The sequence below is a fragment of the Rhinopithecus roxellana genome, chromosome 11 (assembly GCF_007565055.1).
Source record: "Rhinopithecus roxellana isolate Shanxi Qingling chromosome 11, ASM756505v1, whole genome shotgun sequence".
Taxonomy (NCBI): domain Eukaryota; kingdom Metazoa; phylum Chordata; class Mammalia; order Primates; family Cercopithecidae; genus Rhinopithecus; species Rhinopithecus roxellana.
In genome coordinates this window covers 26325336-26337613 of record NC_044559.1, presented here as the reverse complement: position 1 = coordinate 26337613, position 12278 = coordinate 26325336, and the positions used below count along the sequence as shown (strand labels likewise).

Genomic DNA, 12278 nt, shown 5'->3' with positions numbered 1-12278 from the left:
TCATGTTCTCTTGATCTGCTGCTCATTGTGGCTCTCGGCCAGGACCACAACCCCATGCTGCAGCTGATAGCGCAGGGCAGTCAGGGCTGGGGTTCGCTTGTGCTTTTTTGCCAAGGCACAAAGGATTGGGTCCTCCAAGAGAACCAGGGAGTTTGGGTCCACCCTGGAAGGAAAGGCAGAAATGCTGAGGCCCTGAAGCTGGGGATACAGTTTGTTAGGCGGCTCCCTACACAGAGTAAGACATCCACTCTGCACCAGAGCTGCTCAAGCGAGTCTCCTGAAAAGCAGCAGCATTACCTGGCATCTCGTCAGAAATGCAAATTCTCTCCTCTCCCCAAGACAGCTGAGATTAACTACAAAAGACTGCGCATGCTTTGGTTAAACATTTTTCATCAAAATAGTATTTTAGATAAACTTTCTGTTGCTCTTAGTACCATCGTTAGTTTCACTGAGATCCCAGAGCACTATGGGCAACCAGAACAATGTCTTCTGACTTGCAGAAATCCAGCAGTTTTCTCTGGTTGAGGTAAGTATGACATTCCACCGGTAGATGACCAAGATAGAAAAGCATTGGATAATATGAAACAGTTATGTTAATATTAAAAGGACTAAAGTTAAAAGAAGCTGAATAAATGATGTGTAACATTAAACGTGAACCGTCAAGTAATAACATTTTTCATAAAAATAAATTTATATCCCTGTCTCCTAAAAGCATCAGCCCTTTCTGAGCACAAACAACTCTATGAACCTGATCCTGCTTTCTAAATAACTTTGACTACTACAAGGAGACCTGAGATCAGGTAAAATTCTTTGAGTCTTGGGCATCAAATTGTGCCAGAGAAAAAGAATCTGTCAAAGAGACATGAGGGCAGGTCTGAAAGACAAAAGCACTAGATTCATAGGAATGTCACTGGTGACATTTAGGCATCAAAATAAAAAGTCTATCTACTATATAGATGTGAGCATTTAAAACATAGTAAAATTAATTAAAAATCATTTTTAAAAATCCATGAGTTCACAGTAATGAGTGAGAAAATTAGAGAAAGACTAAAGTATGTGCCTACTCTGGTGGTGGTTGTTGCATTAAGTACATTCTCAGGACACTGCTAATTAAAGGGAAGTCGTTAAATTTTTACTCTGGCCTAGAGAAATACCTGTTCTTATTTTTACTTAGTGATTTTTTCTTTTCTTTTTTTTTTTTTTGAGAGGAGTCTTACTCTGTCACTCAGGTTGGAATGCAGTGACTCAATCTCGGCTCGCAGCAACCTCAGCCTCCCGGGATCAAGCAATTCTCCTGCCCCAGCCTCCTAAGTAGCTGGGATTACAGGCACCTGCCACCACACCTGTCTAATTCTTGTGTTTTTAATAGAGATAGGATTTCACCATGTTGGCCAGGCTGGTCTCAAACTCCTGCCCCAAGTGATCCACCCACCTTGGCCTCCCAAAGTGTTGCGATTACAGGTGTGAGCCACTGCGCCCAGTCAATAATTTTTTTATAGTAAAATGTTAGGTAAGAATATTTAAAGAATATTTAAACAAGTGGTTAAAATTGAAAATGATTTTTTAAAACCCTAAGGAAATAACAAATACAATAAGAAAACAGAAGTAGTTCAAACTCACTGATGTATACTCAATCCTATGTGAAAATTTGACATGGGAATGAGACTTCTTGTTGAGAATTATCACCCAGCAGATTGGTAGTTATTGTTAAAGGGAAAACGTGTTAAAATGAACAGATCCGACCACGCTTACTAGCTTAACCAAGTGATCAAAACTAGCATGACCACTAGTGCGGCAATCTGTCACTTCATGCAGTCTAGTGTGATGCAATTTGAAAAACACAGCATGTGAAAGACACTTTCTTGCCCAAAAGGCTTAACCTGATGTACTAAAACATTCAAATCTAACTTCTAATTTACAGAAGCTGTTTCAGCAACTTGAAAAAACAAGCTAAACATTATCCAAATAAGACAATCTGAAAATAAGACAGCTGAATTATGGTTAAAACAAACAAACAAGAGTTATAAAAAATACTTTGATTAAACAATGAGAAATCTGAATATGGACTGGGTATTAAATGACATGAGGGCATTATAGTTAATTTTCTAAGATATAATAATAACACTCTAGAATATCTTTCTGTTACATGTTTGTGAGCTCTGTAGGAATAAATCATCTTTACAGTTTAGATTCAAAAGGTTCTGAAAATACTACATGCATTTATGCAGATGTATCCTATACATACCTATATATTTGGGAATGTGGCTAAAGGTCAACAATTTGAATATAAATCGTAACGTGCATGTCCCACATTATTTATTTCAAAGTTCCTTAAGGTTTTAAAATTGCCATAATAAAAACCTGCAGAACTACTGAGAGGTGACAATGTGCTAGCAGCCCTCACTCTCAGCACCTCCTGGGCCTCGATGTCCATTCTGGCGGCGCTTGAGGAACCCTTCAGCCCGCCACTGCACTGTGGGAGCCTCTCTCCGGGCTGGCCGAGGCCGGAGCCGGCTCCCTCCGCTTGCGGGGAGGTGTGGAGGGAGAAGCGTGGGCGGAAGCGGGGCTGCGCGCGTCGCTCACAGTTCAGCGCGAGTTCCGGCGGGCGCTGGCGCGGCAGGCCTCGCACTCGGAGCGGCCGCCGGCCCAGGGCAGTGAGGAGCTTAGCAACCGCACCAGCAGCTGCGGTGGGTGCGCTGAGTTCCCCAGCAGTGCCGGCCTGCCGGCGCTGCGCTCGAGTTCTCGCAGGACCTCAGCTGCTTCCCTGCGGGGCACGGATACGGGATCGTGGACCTGCAGCCCGCCATGTCCGAACTCCCACCCTACGGTAGGCTCCCGCGCGGTCAGAACCTCCCAGACCAGCACTGCCCCCTGCTCCGCTGCACTCGGTCCCATCAACCGCCCAGGGGCTGAAGAGTGCGGGTGCATGGCGCCAGACTGGCAGGCAGCTCCGCCCACGGCCCTACTCCAGGACCTGCTGGGTGAAGCCAGCTGGGCTCCTGAGTTTAGTGGGGACTTGGAGTACTTTTATGTCTAGCTAAGGGATCGTAAATGCACCAATCAGCGCTCTATGTCTAGCTCAGGGATTGTAAAGGCACCAATCAGCACTCTGTCAAAACGGGCCAATCAGCTGTCTGTAAAATGGACCAATCAGCTCTCTGTAATATGGACCAATCAGCAGGATGTGGGTGGGGCCATATAAGGAAATAAAAGCAGGCTGCCCCAGCTAGTGGCAATCAGGTAGGATCCCTTGTTAGAGTGGGAGAGGTTTGTTCCTGTGTTATAAATCTTGCTAAGTTCACTGGGAAGGATTGAAGCTTCAGTCTGAAACCAGTCAAACCAGGAACCCACCAGGAAGAATGAATAATTCCAGACATGCTGTCTTTAAGGGGTGTAACACTCACGTGAAGGTCTGCAGCCTCCTTCCTGTCAGTGAGACCACGAACCCCCCACAAGGAAGAAGCTCCAGGCACATCTGAACGTCTGAAAGAACAAACTCCGGGCACACCATCTTTAAGAAGTGAAACACTGACTTCGAGGGTCTGCAGTTTCATTCTTGAAGTCAGCAAGAACAGGAACACCAATTCTGGACAAACTACTAACATTAAAACCACATGAATTTTAGTGGTTTAATTGGAATATCTTGGAGCTGTGTGTGTTATACCAAATTCACAACTTTTATACTCTAGTTCAATCATAGACCTTTACTATTTGACTCTTAACGTTGTAAAAAATGAGTTTGAACAAAAATGGGTAAGTTATTGGGAAAGGTGCAGTGACCTTAATGCTGAACAGCATGTAATATTTAGGGAAGTCAGTTTGATGAAGGAGGCCTGGAATTGTCAGAACGCAGAAGAAAGGTAGACTTAACCCTAAACTGTGAAACAACCATGCATAGAATAGATGTGTTTAAACAGTTGATTACATGACAGACTCCAAAGAAGAGCAGCAGACTAAGAGTGGGGGCAGTCATAAGTCAGTTTGATGTTCTGCTGAACCTTCCTCAGTGTTAATTTCCTCCACTCTGAACAGGCATCTCCAAAAACATTTTTCTTTCTATCATAGATGGCTTTCATTGTCTGCAGCTAATTTTTAGTGTTGCTATGCCCTTGATTAAGAAATGTGAAAGTAGAGATACCAAGAGGCACTGAGATGTCCAAACCCCATATAAACCCCTACTACCTCTCTTCTCTTATTCTCAGTTTCTCCTAATGTACTGCTTATTTCATATTTTTATGGCTTTATATCTATGCAGAGTCCCTCCAAATCACCTTCACACATCCACACTCTGGTCATCTTTCATAGGTTAGGGTTAAGTCCACGTTTCCCTGATTCTGACAATCCTTGGCCTCCTTGATCAAATTGACCATCCCTGAATGTTACACAATTCAGTATTAAAGTTGTTCTGCTTTTTCACTAAGACTTTTCCAAGCAGGGTACAAATAAGAGCCCTCCGTGCCCTTCTAGACTGATGCTTTGCTTTTGGGAATCTTCTGTTTCAGAAAGGTAAGTGGGACTGAAAAAATGAACACAAGGCAGTAGTACAGAAAAATGAGCAAGGATAAGAGAAAGGAGAGGAGGCTGACAGCATTCACCTGGTTGCAGAGGGGCTTGTACTTGAGGCCTGGCTTGTTGAGGATCATCTCAAGCTGCCTTCAGTTGAAGTTGGACACCCCGATGGACCTGGTCAATCCTGAAACTACACTTCTCCATGGCCTGGGGAGAAAAGGATAGTGAAAAATTATTTGTGGAATTGGCTGCAGATCAAGATAAATACAAGGTAGAACTGTAAAAGCAACAACTCTCAGGATATGACAAACTACCTAGCAGTGATTGTCAAGAAGAAAAAAATTAAAACACATAATTGGGGAATAAGAACAAGAGTAAGAATTTCTGTTTACTCCTTAGGAAACTGAAGGGATTAATGCACAACAAAGGAAAGGGGTCCCTGTCATCTTTCTTCCCCAATTCTTATCCGCCCCTGTCACCTGTTGAATTCCTGTGATGGGTTTTATTCCCCACAACTCAGTAAAGCCATGTTTGAAAGCTCCTAAATTTCTGGATGAGTGGTGCATTTCCCATTCCCACACATGAAAGACGGAGACCAGATGTCTCCTATCTCATCTTTTGTATTTATGTCCTCACCTCGTAGCACTCACATCCCACGTGGCACAGAGATCCAGTGTGTCAAATAGTACCTCTCCATTTTCATCTTTTGGGATCAGCTCCTCACCTGACTGAAGTAGAAACAGCTTAGTGATGTCACAAATCAAGTTCTCCACACATAGCCATGCTCCCAGATACATTTAAGGACACTAATCCTCCATGAGGTAGGTGAAGCAATGCCCCAGAGAGTGATATGTACAAAGTGTTACATATGAAGGTATAAGGGATGTCTTCAGGAGACGGGCTTCCTCTAATCTTTTACAACTATTGTATGTATAAATAAATGCCATCTTTCTGGTTCCTAATAGTGTCATCATTGACTTACATTACTTTCTTCTGCTCCTATAATTTTCTCTGTGGCAGTGCCTCTCTTCAACCGTAAAAGACCTTGATATCCAGGAATAATGGGTTGTACTTTTGACCCAGGTGCCACTATCATAGTTCTTTATCTCCCTGATGATGTGCTGTTCCATGGACAGGACCATGAACCAATATGGTCAATGGAGGTGCGTTTCAAGGCTAGTTTGGAAGTTGGGAGATCCACAGGAACTCTCTTATGGTAATGACCATGAGCCTGAAAGTGTTCCAAGCCATAATTGTCACCAATGGAAAAGGATGGAACAAATATTTTTTTAAAAAAACGTTTTGTAATGAAGCACAGAGAAGGATGGAGAAAGCATATATTTTTAGAGATTTTATTAAATTCTTTTTTTTTTTTTTAGTTTTTTTTTTCTTTTTTGTATATTTTCTTTTTTTTTTTTATTATACTTTAAGTTCTAGGGTACATGTGCATAACGTGCAGGTTTGTTACATATGTATACTTATGCCATGTTGGTGTGCTGCACCCATCAACTCGTCAGCACCCATCAATTCATCATTTATATCATGTATAACTCCCCAATGCAATCCCTCCCTCCTCCCCCCTCCCCATGATAGGCCCCAGTGTGTGATGTTCCCCTTCCCGAGTCCAAGTGATCTCATTGTTCAGTTCCCACCTATGAGTGAGAACATGCGGTGTTTGGTTTTCTGTTCTTGTGATAGTTTGCTAAGAATGATGGTTTGCAGCTGCATCCATGTCCCTACAAAGGACGCAAACTCATCCTTTTTTATGGCTGCATAGTATTCCATGGTGTATATGTGCCACATTTTCTTAATCCAGTCTGTCACAGATGGACCTTAGGGTTGATTCCAAGTCTTTGCTATTGTGAATAGTGCCGCAATAAACATACGTGTGCATGTGTCTTTGTAGTAGACTAATTTATAATCCTTTGGGTATATACCCAGTAGTGGGATGGCTGGGTCATATGGTACATCTAGTTCTAGATCCTTGAGGAATTGCCATACTGTTTTCCATAATGGTTGAACTAGTTTACAATCCCACCAACAGTGTAAAAGTGTTCCTATTTCTCCACATGCTCTCCAGCACCTGTTGTTTCCTGACTTCTTAATGATTGCCATTCTAACTGGTGTGAGATGGTATCTCATTGTGGTTTTGATTTGCATTTCTCTGATGGCGAGTGATGATGAGCATTTTTTCATGTGTCTGTTGGCTGTATGAATATCTTCTTTTGAGAAATGTCTGTTCATATCCTTTGCCCACTTTTTGATGGGGTTGTTTGTTTTTTTCTTGTATATTTGTTTGAGTTCTTTGTAGATTCTGGATATTAGCCCTTTGTCAGATGAGTAGGTTGCAAAAATTTTCTCCCATTCTGTAGGTTGCCTGTTCACTCTGATGGTAGTTTCTTTTGCTGTGCAAAATTCTTAATGTAGCCATGATTTTGACTTCCCATTTTCAAATCTAATACATTCTTGCATTAAATAGCCTGAGCAGTTTTCTGTAACTGTAAATCAAAGGTTATGAATGACACAAGAATTCATGGTTAAGCAAAGATAGAAACTCCAGTGTGAAAGGAGAGGGAGCAGAAACAACAAGGTTTCCCAAGTCTACGTGAAAGTTTGTAGTTTAAGACGCAACCGGCCTGAATTCCGCCATATCTGTTTACCCTTGAAAAGAAGAGTGAGGATGGAAACTCATTGTGCACCATGTGTGCAGCAGCTTTTCTGGACACCACAGTTTCATGAAACTGTGTGAACATCCCAAGAGGTGAACTCAGGAGTCATAACTACGACCTTGCGCATTCAAGGAGATGACTGTCATTGCCTCAAGTTTTTGAGGCAGGGGCTTTGAGGATTCTGCACACTCTTGTTGTCGTGTATCAGAGAAGTAGGGATTCAAAATTTCTTTAGTAGAAAGGGAATTAGAGTTATGTTTAGGGTTCTTCTTCCGTGTTATAATCCCTATATCTTCCTAAGAAAACATTTAGTTCAACTATCCATATAAACATGCTGAGAACAGAAGTGAAATTAATTTTATCACACGAGTTACATACCTTTAGAGACACTGGAAAATGAATAAGATAGAGGTCAACAAAGTCCAGTGGAAGATTTTTCCGTGCCCTTTCCAAGGCTCATCAGACCAACTCTGGTTGATGGGAAGTGCACCAAAGGTGCAGAGGTTAGAGAAGGGAAGTTGTGTTGAACGAAAACTTGAGCCAATTTTTATGAGTTTGCTCCACCTAATATTTAGACATTTGCTCCAGCTAATATTTTCCAGTACTTCAAAACCGATAACAAGAGGCAAAATTATTCTCTCTTCTTGTGATGCCTTTTGTTCTGTCATCATATCCTGATGAACTTTATTATATGTTGGATATATAGGTAGTATATATACTGGTGATAGAATGAAATTACTCAAAAAGTAAAAATTCTTATCAAGTAATAATCATGCCCATTATCTAAATTATCTTTGGTATGTTTTATAACTATTTTAGTAATGTAATTCTTTTATCCTTTCAGCTCCATGGGCAAGAATAAGTATATGTGGTTCAGAAACAGAGGAGGCAAGCAAAGTTTTTAATATACCAACTTGGGCTGGACACAATTTAAGATATTGGAGGTATCATTATTTAATACAGAGGTCACTTATATTACTTTCTCTCTCTCTGATCAAAATGATAATGACAACTCAGAATCGTAACAAATGTAAGAAATTCACCCAGGAGGTAAGAATATCATTAGGGTTTTCTCTGATTCTATAGTCCATGTCAAACCATATTAATCTGTGCTGAGCTCAAGAAAGTAAAGGGACATTGAAGTGAAATTTGAGTACAAAGACATCATTTCCTGCCTTCAATTTTAGTTTTCATACATGAATATTTGTGAATAAATTGAAATGAATGAGCACAATTCACCCACAACTACTGATCCAGTCACAGAATTGTCATCTCCACACAATCACATTAAATACCTGGGCAAACAAGCTCATCAGAGGCACAGTACATTTGAAGTATAGAATATGTCTTGTCTCTTCACACTGCCATCTAAACTCTTGCTTCGGATGGTCATTCCAACCTGCTCCTCATTATTGCTTCTACTGTCAATTTGGTGACCTCTGTAGCTCTATTCCAAGGAACCTGGAGGAGCAACTAAAAGTAGTTAGTATTTGCTGATTGACGTGCTTGGGAGGTAGTTCAGGTACAAGCATTGACCTTGACATAAATGAGCTTTTCCTCCTATCTTGGATCAGTTCTCCATGCAAGATCACAAGCCCATCCCAGTCTGCCTGGGTCTTTCCTGGTTGGTAATGAAGATTGGGCATCCCAGGAACTTCTTCATTCCGAGAAAATCACTGGTTGACCACTGGCCTGAAAGTTCCCAAGAACACATCCAGTTTTAGAAATTTGCTGTAAAAATCAACAGGACTCAACCTACAGTTATAGATACAATCTTAATGAGTTTTAATGTAGTGAAATTAACACAAGAAAGAAGGCACATGGAAGGAATTATGAAGGAATACAGTGCAAGCTCCTGTGATTCCTGTCTCATGATCTTGCATGGAACACACTGACTTCCTCCAGCATCATATTTTGACGATATATGGAAAGTGTTGTCTACAAGAGTTGCTCCCTACATACTCCATTCCTAAGATTTTCACTGGTTGCTGGTTACATTGACCCATTCTACCTAACACAGACAAAAAGTCCAGTCTCCCGAAGGAAAGCAGGTGCACACAAGCCCCACAGTTTGCACAAGCAGTTACGTACAGCCACCATCTTTATCAATTAGGAAATAGCGAGAAAACCACCTTCTCAGATACCAGCCAGGTCCATTTTGGAAACAGGCACATCTATGGAGAGCAGTCTATTACGTTAATTCTCTTCTACACAGCCATTAGTCATTCTGCCTGCATGACAGAACTAAATACTAGGAGTAAAGATGTAGACTTTAAGGATGTTGATTTATAGATTTAAAAATAGACTGCAGACAGTAAGAGATTAAAGTGGGTTTCAGATCCAAAGTTAAAGTCAACTCTTTTAGGAAAAAAATCAAATTGCAGTGAAATTTACAATTATTGACTTATGTAACAAATTTGGGAGCATATTCGAATGTATATATTTTAAATGCAGAAACATAAATAACACAAAGTATTTTCCCTGTTTAAAAGTATTTCAGAAGCTTTCTTTTTTCCCATGAAATTACAAAAAGTTAAATACTGGGAGTCACGGCCCTATCCTCATAGCATTCTTGATCTTTTCTTTGCTATGTGAGCACTCAAAGGCCTATCAAGGCTGGAGCTTCAGGGGTGTCCCCATCCTTACATCCTCTCTTTGCTTATCTATATTACAAAGTAAACCATCCCTGTCCACGGTCTTCAAAATATATTTGTAAGTCCTTACAACCTATAGTTGAAAAAGTGAAGCACAAATTTGGTGTAACTAGTCCCTATTCACGCACTTTGTAGTGACAGGACAGTCTTGGGATACAAGTGTTCTCCCATTGTAGAAATAGTTCAGTCTAGAAAATAAACTCTGAATTTTGTTCACTTGCGTGTCAGAGGACCAACTTACCATTTCCATACAAATCCGATACACACTAACGAGGACCAAGAATTTAGACTTTCTTAACTAGGTTCTATTTTTTTTTTTTCTTAAAATGAGGATATTTTTCCTTCCATGTAATTTTCCCAGAGGTGAGAACAGTACCTGGGAAATTCTCTTTAGTCCAGGTCTAATATTACCATGTGGTGCACAAGATCACCCATCAGAACAGTGATACTCTCCAGATAGATTTCTTGCACCCCATCTCCATTAACTTTTGCCATAAAGATTTCTCTGGATCATGTCCTCTTAGAAGAAGAATATATTTATCTTATAGAAAGAAACAGAGAAACCACTCCCATTGCAATTAATACCTAAAAGAGGGGAGCAGAAAGGCAGTGTTCTTCCTACTGGGTTTCATATATTCTAATAAGTTGTGAAATAAACATAAATGGAAGACAAAACAGTGCCCCAAATAAGCAGTAGATGACACCTTGACCAGACTGCATTGCAGAACAAAGATTCACCTTTTCACTTTGTACACAGAGCACAGCTCTACCCTAGGGAAACGGAGATCAGAACAGTCATGCAGAGCACAGAGGAACACAAATCAGCTTCCACCTATTCTAGCTTTGCTCCTTTGAACTCTCAACACTAAAAATATTATTATTACCTCTAGAGGTGCACCAGTGCCAAATCCCAGGACAGGCACAAGGTGACCATCATTTAGCTTCACACACTGATGTTTTGAATCCATTTCTGTCAGTGGCCTAGCTAGAAAATATTGTTTCTTTCTTCTTCCCTCACAGGATATGAGAACACTGGACGGGCAATGCCCATCTCTGCATACTGTTGAAAGGTTAACTAAAGGCGTATAAAATGAATTATGTACACAGGCATGAAGAAATCCAGTTGTGAGATTACAAAAACACAAGCAAGAAAATAAAAACAGACACATGTGACTTAATGGAACTAATAAGCTTCTATAAAGCACTGTGTATAATAGTGTGTGAGTTCCTTAGTTACAAACAGTCTATGTGCACTGGCTTTCCCAGATGTGAGTTATAGTAGTTTCATAGTTGGTGTGTAGGTCAAGTTCACTGTCTCCTTGAGGTTGAAGTGGAAGTGTCTTTTGAAGCTTCTCACATTCTCCTGTGATGCACACTTTTTAATTTTTAAATTTTCCCTCAGTATTTTACTTACTGAGTTGATGAATCAGGCTTCAGGCCAGTAGAGAAGGTATTCTGGGGTAGGCACTGTTTGTAGCTAAAGCAGGTAAGTAGGTGTAAAGCCCAATCATGGGCAGAGGTCCCGGCCTTGATGAAGGTGCCTAGGAGAACTTTCAGTTAGATGTGCTGAGGTTTCATCATGGTGAAGAATGGGAGCTTACTCAGCTCCCCTGCCAGGTCAGCAGGAAAGCTATGCCCATCCTAGCTTCACTCCAGTCCCAGGGTTCCAGTTGTTCAGGTCAGATAGGCACCTCTTCTCATCTCTAGAAATGTTGGTGTTCCAACTCGGGAAGAATTATGACTGCCTCTTGTGCAAGCCTGCTTCTGGAGAGTGCTTCTCCTGTGGGGGTGCAATCATCATGAATTGTTCCAGGAAGGCTGTCTATAGGTGTATCCACTCTGTTCCTGTGGGAGTAGCCCCAGCTGTATCTTCAGTGGTGCACCAACGGGGAATAAGGACCGCTTCTCCAGGACCTTTCTCAGTCACAGAAGCTGCCTTCCCGTTGGGGTAAAGGTGCAGGCTTTTCCTACTGCACCCAGCTCTGCAATTGTTTGTCTGCTGTAAGAAACTTCCCAACAGGGGAAAGACCTGGGACTCAAGGGCTGCCGTTTAGGTTTTTCTATCCCACTGGTGTTCCCTTATGTGGTACTCTCTTTCCTCTGGTCAAAATGGGACTTCCAGAGTGCTGGACTACGGTGATTGCTACTGCTCTTCTGGGCCTAGCCACCCAGTGGGGTTCCCAGACTCCAGGCTAGTGCTGGATTTGTTGGCAAAGGATCCGTTGATGTGACCTGTCCTCAAGTCTCCGAGCAGTGGATACCAACACCACCTCTGATTGAGATGGCAAGGGAGCAATGTAGTCTCCGAGACTCCTTAGATGTAGATAAGCTTAGTGTGCTTGAATGCTGGTTACATGAGCAGTGAAGTTGTCATGCGGACGGACTCAAGACCTCTAGTCGGCCTGGGTGTGGTACACAGTGGTAATAGCTGAGGTCATGCAGGTGT

The 12278-nt window shown here is 41.6% G+C and overlaps 1 pseudogene; it reads right to left on the bottom strand.

Moving 5' to 3' along the window:
- LOC104678927 lies at positions 1-10800 on the bottom strand (annotated as a pseudogene).
- Positions 10801-12278: the final 1478 nt, after the last annotated feature.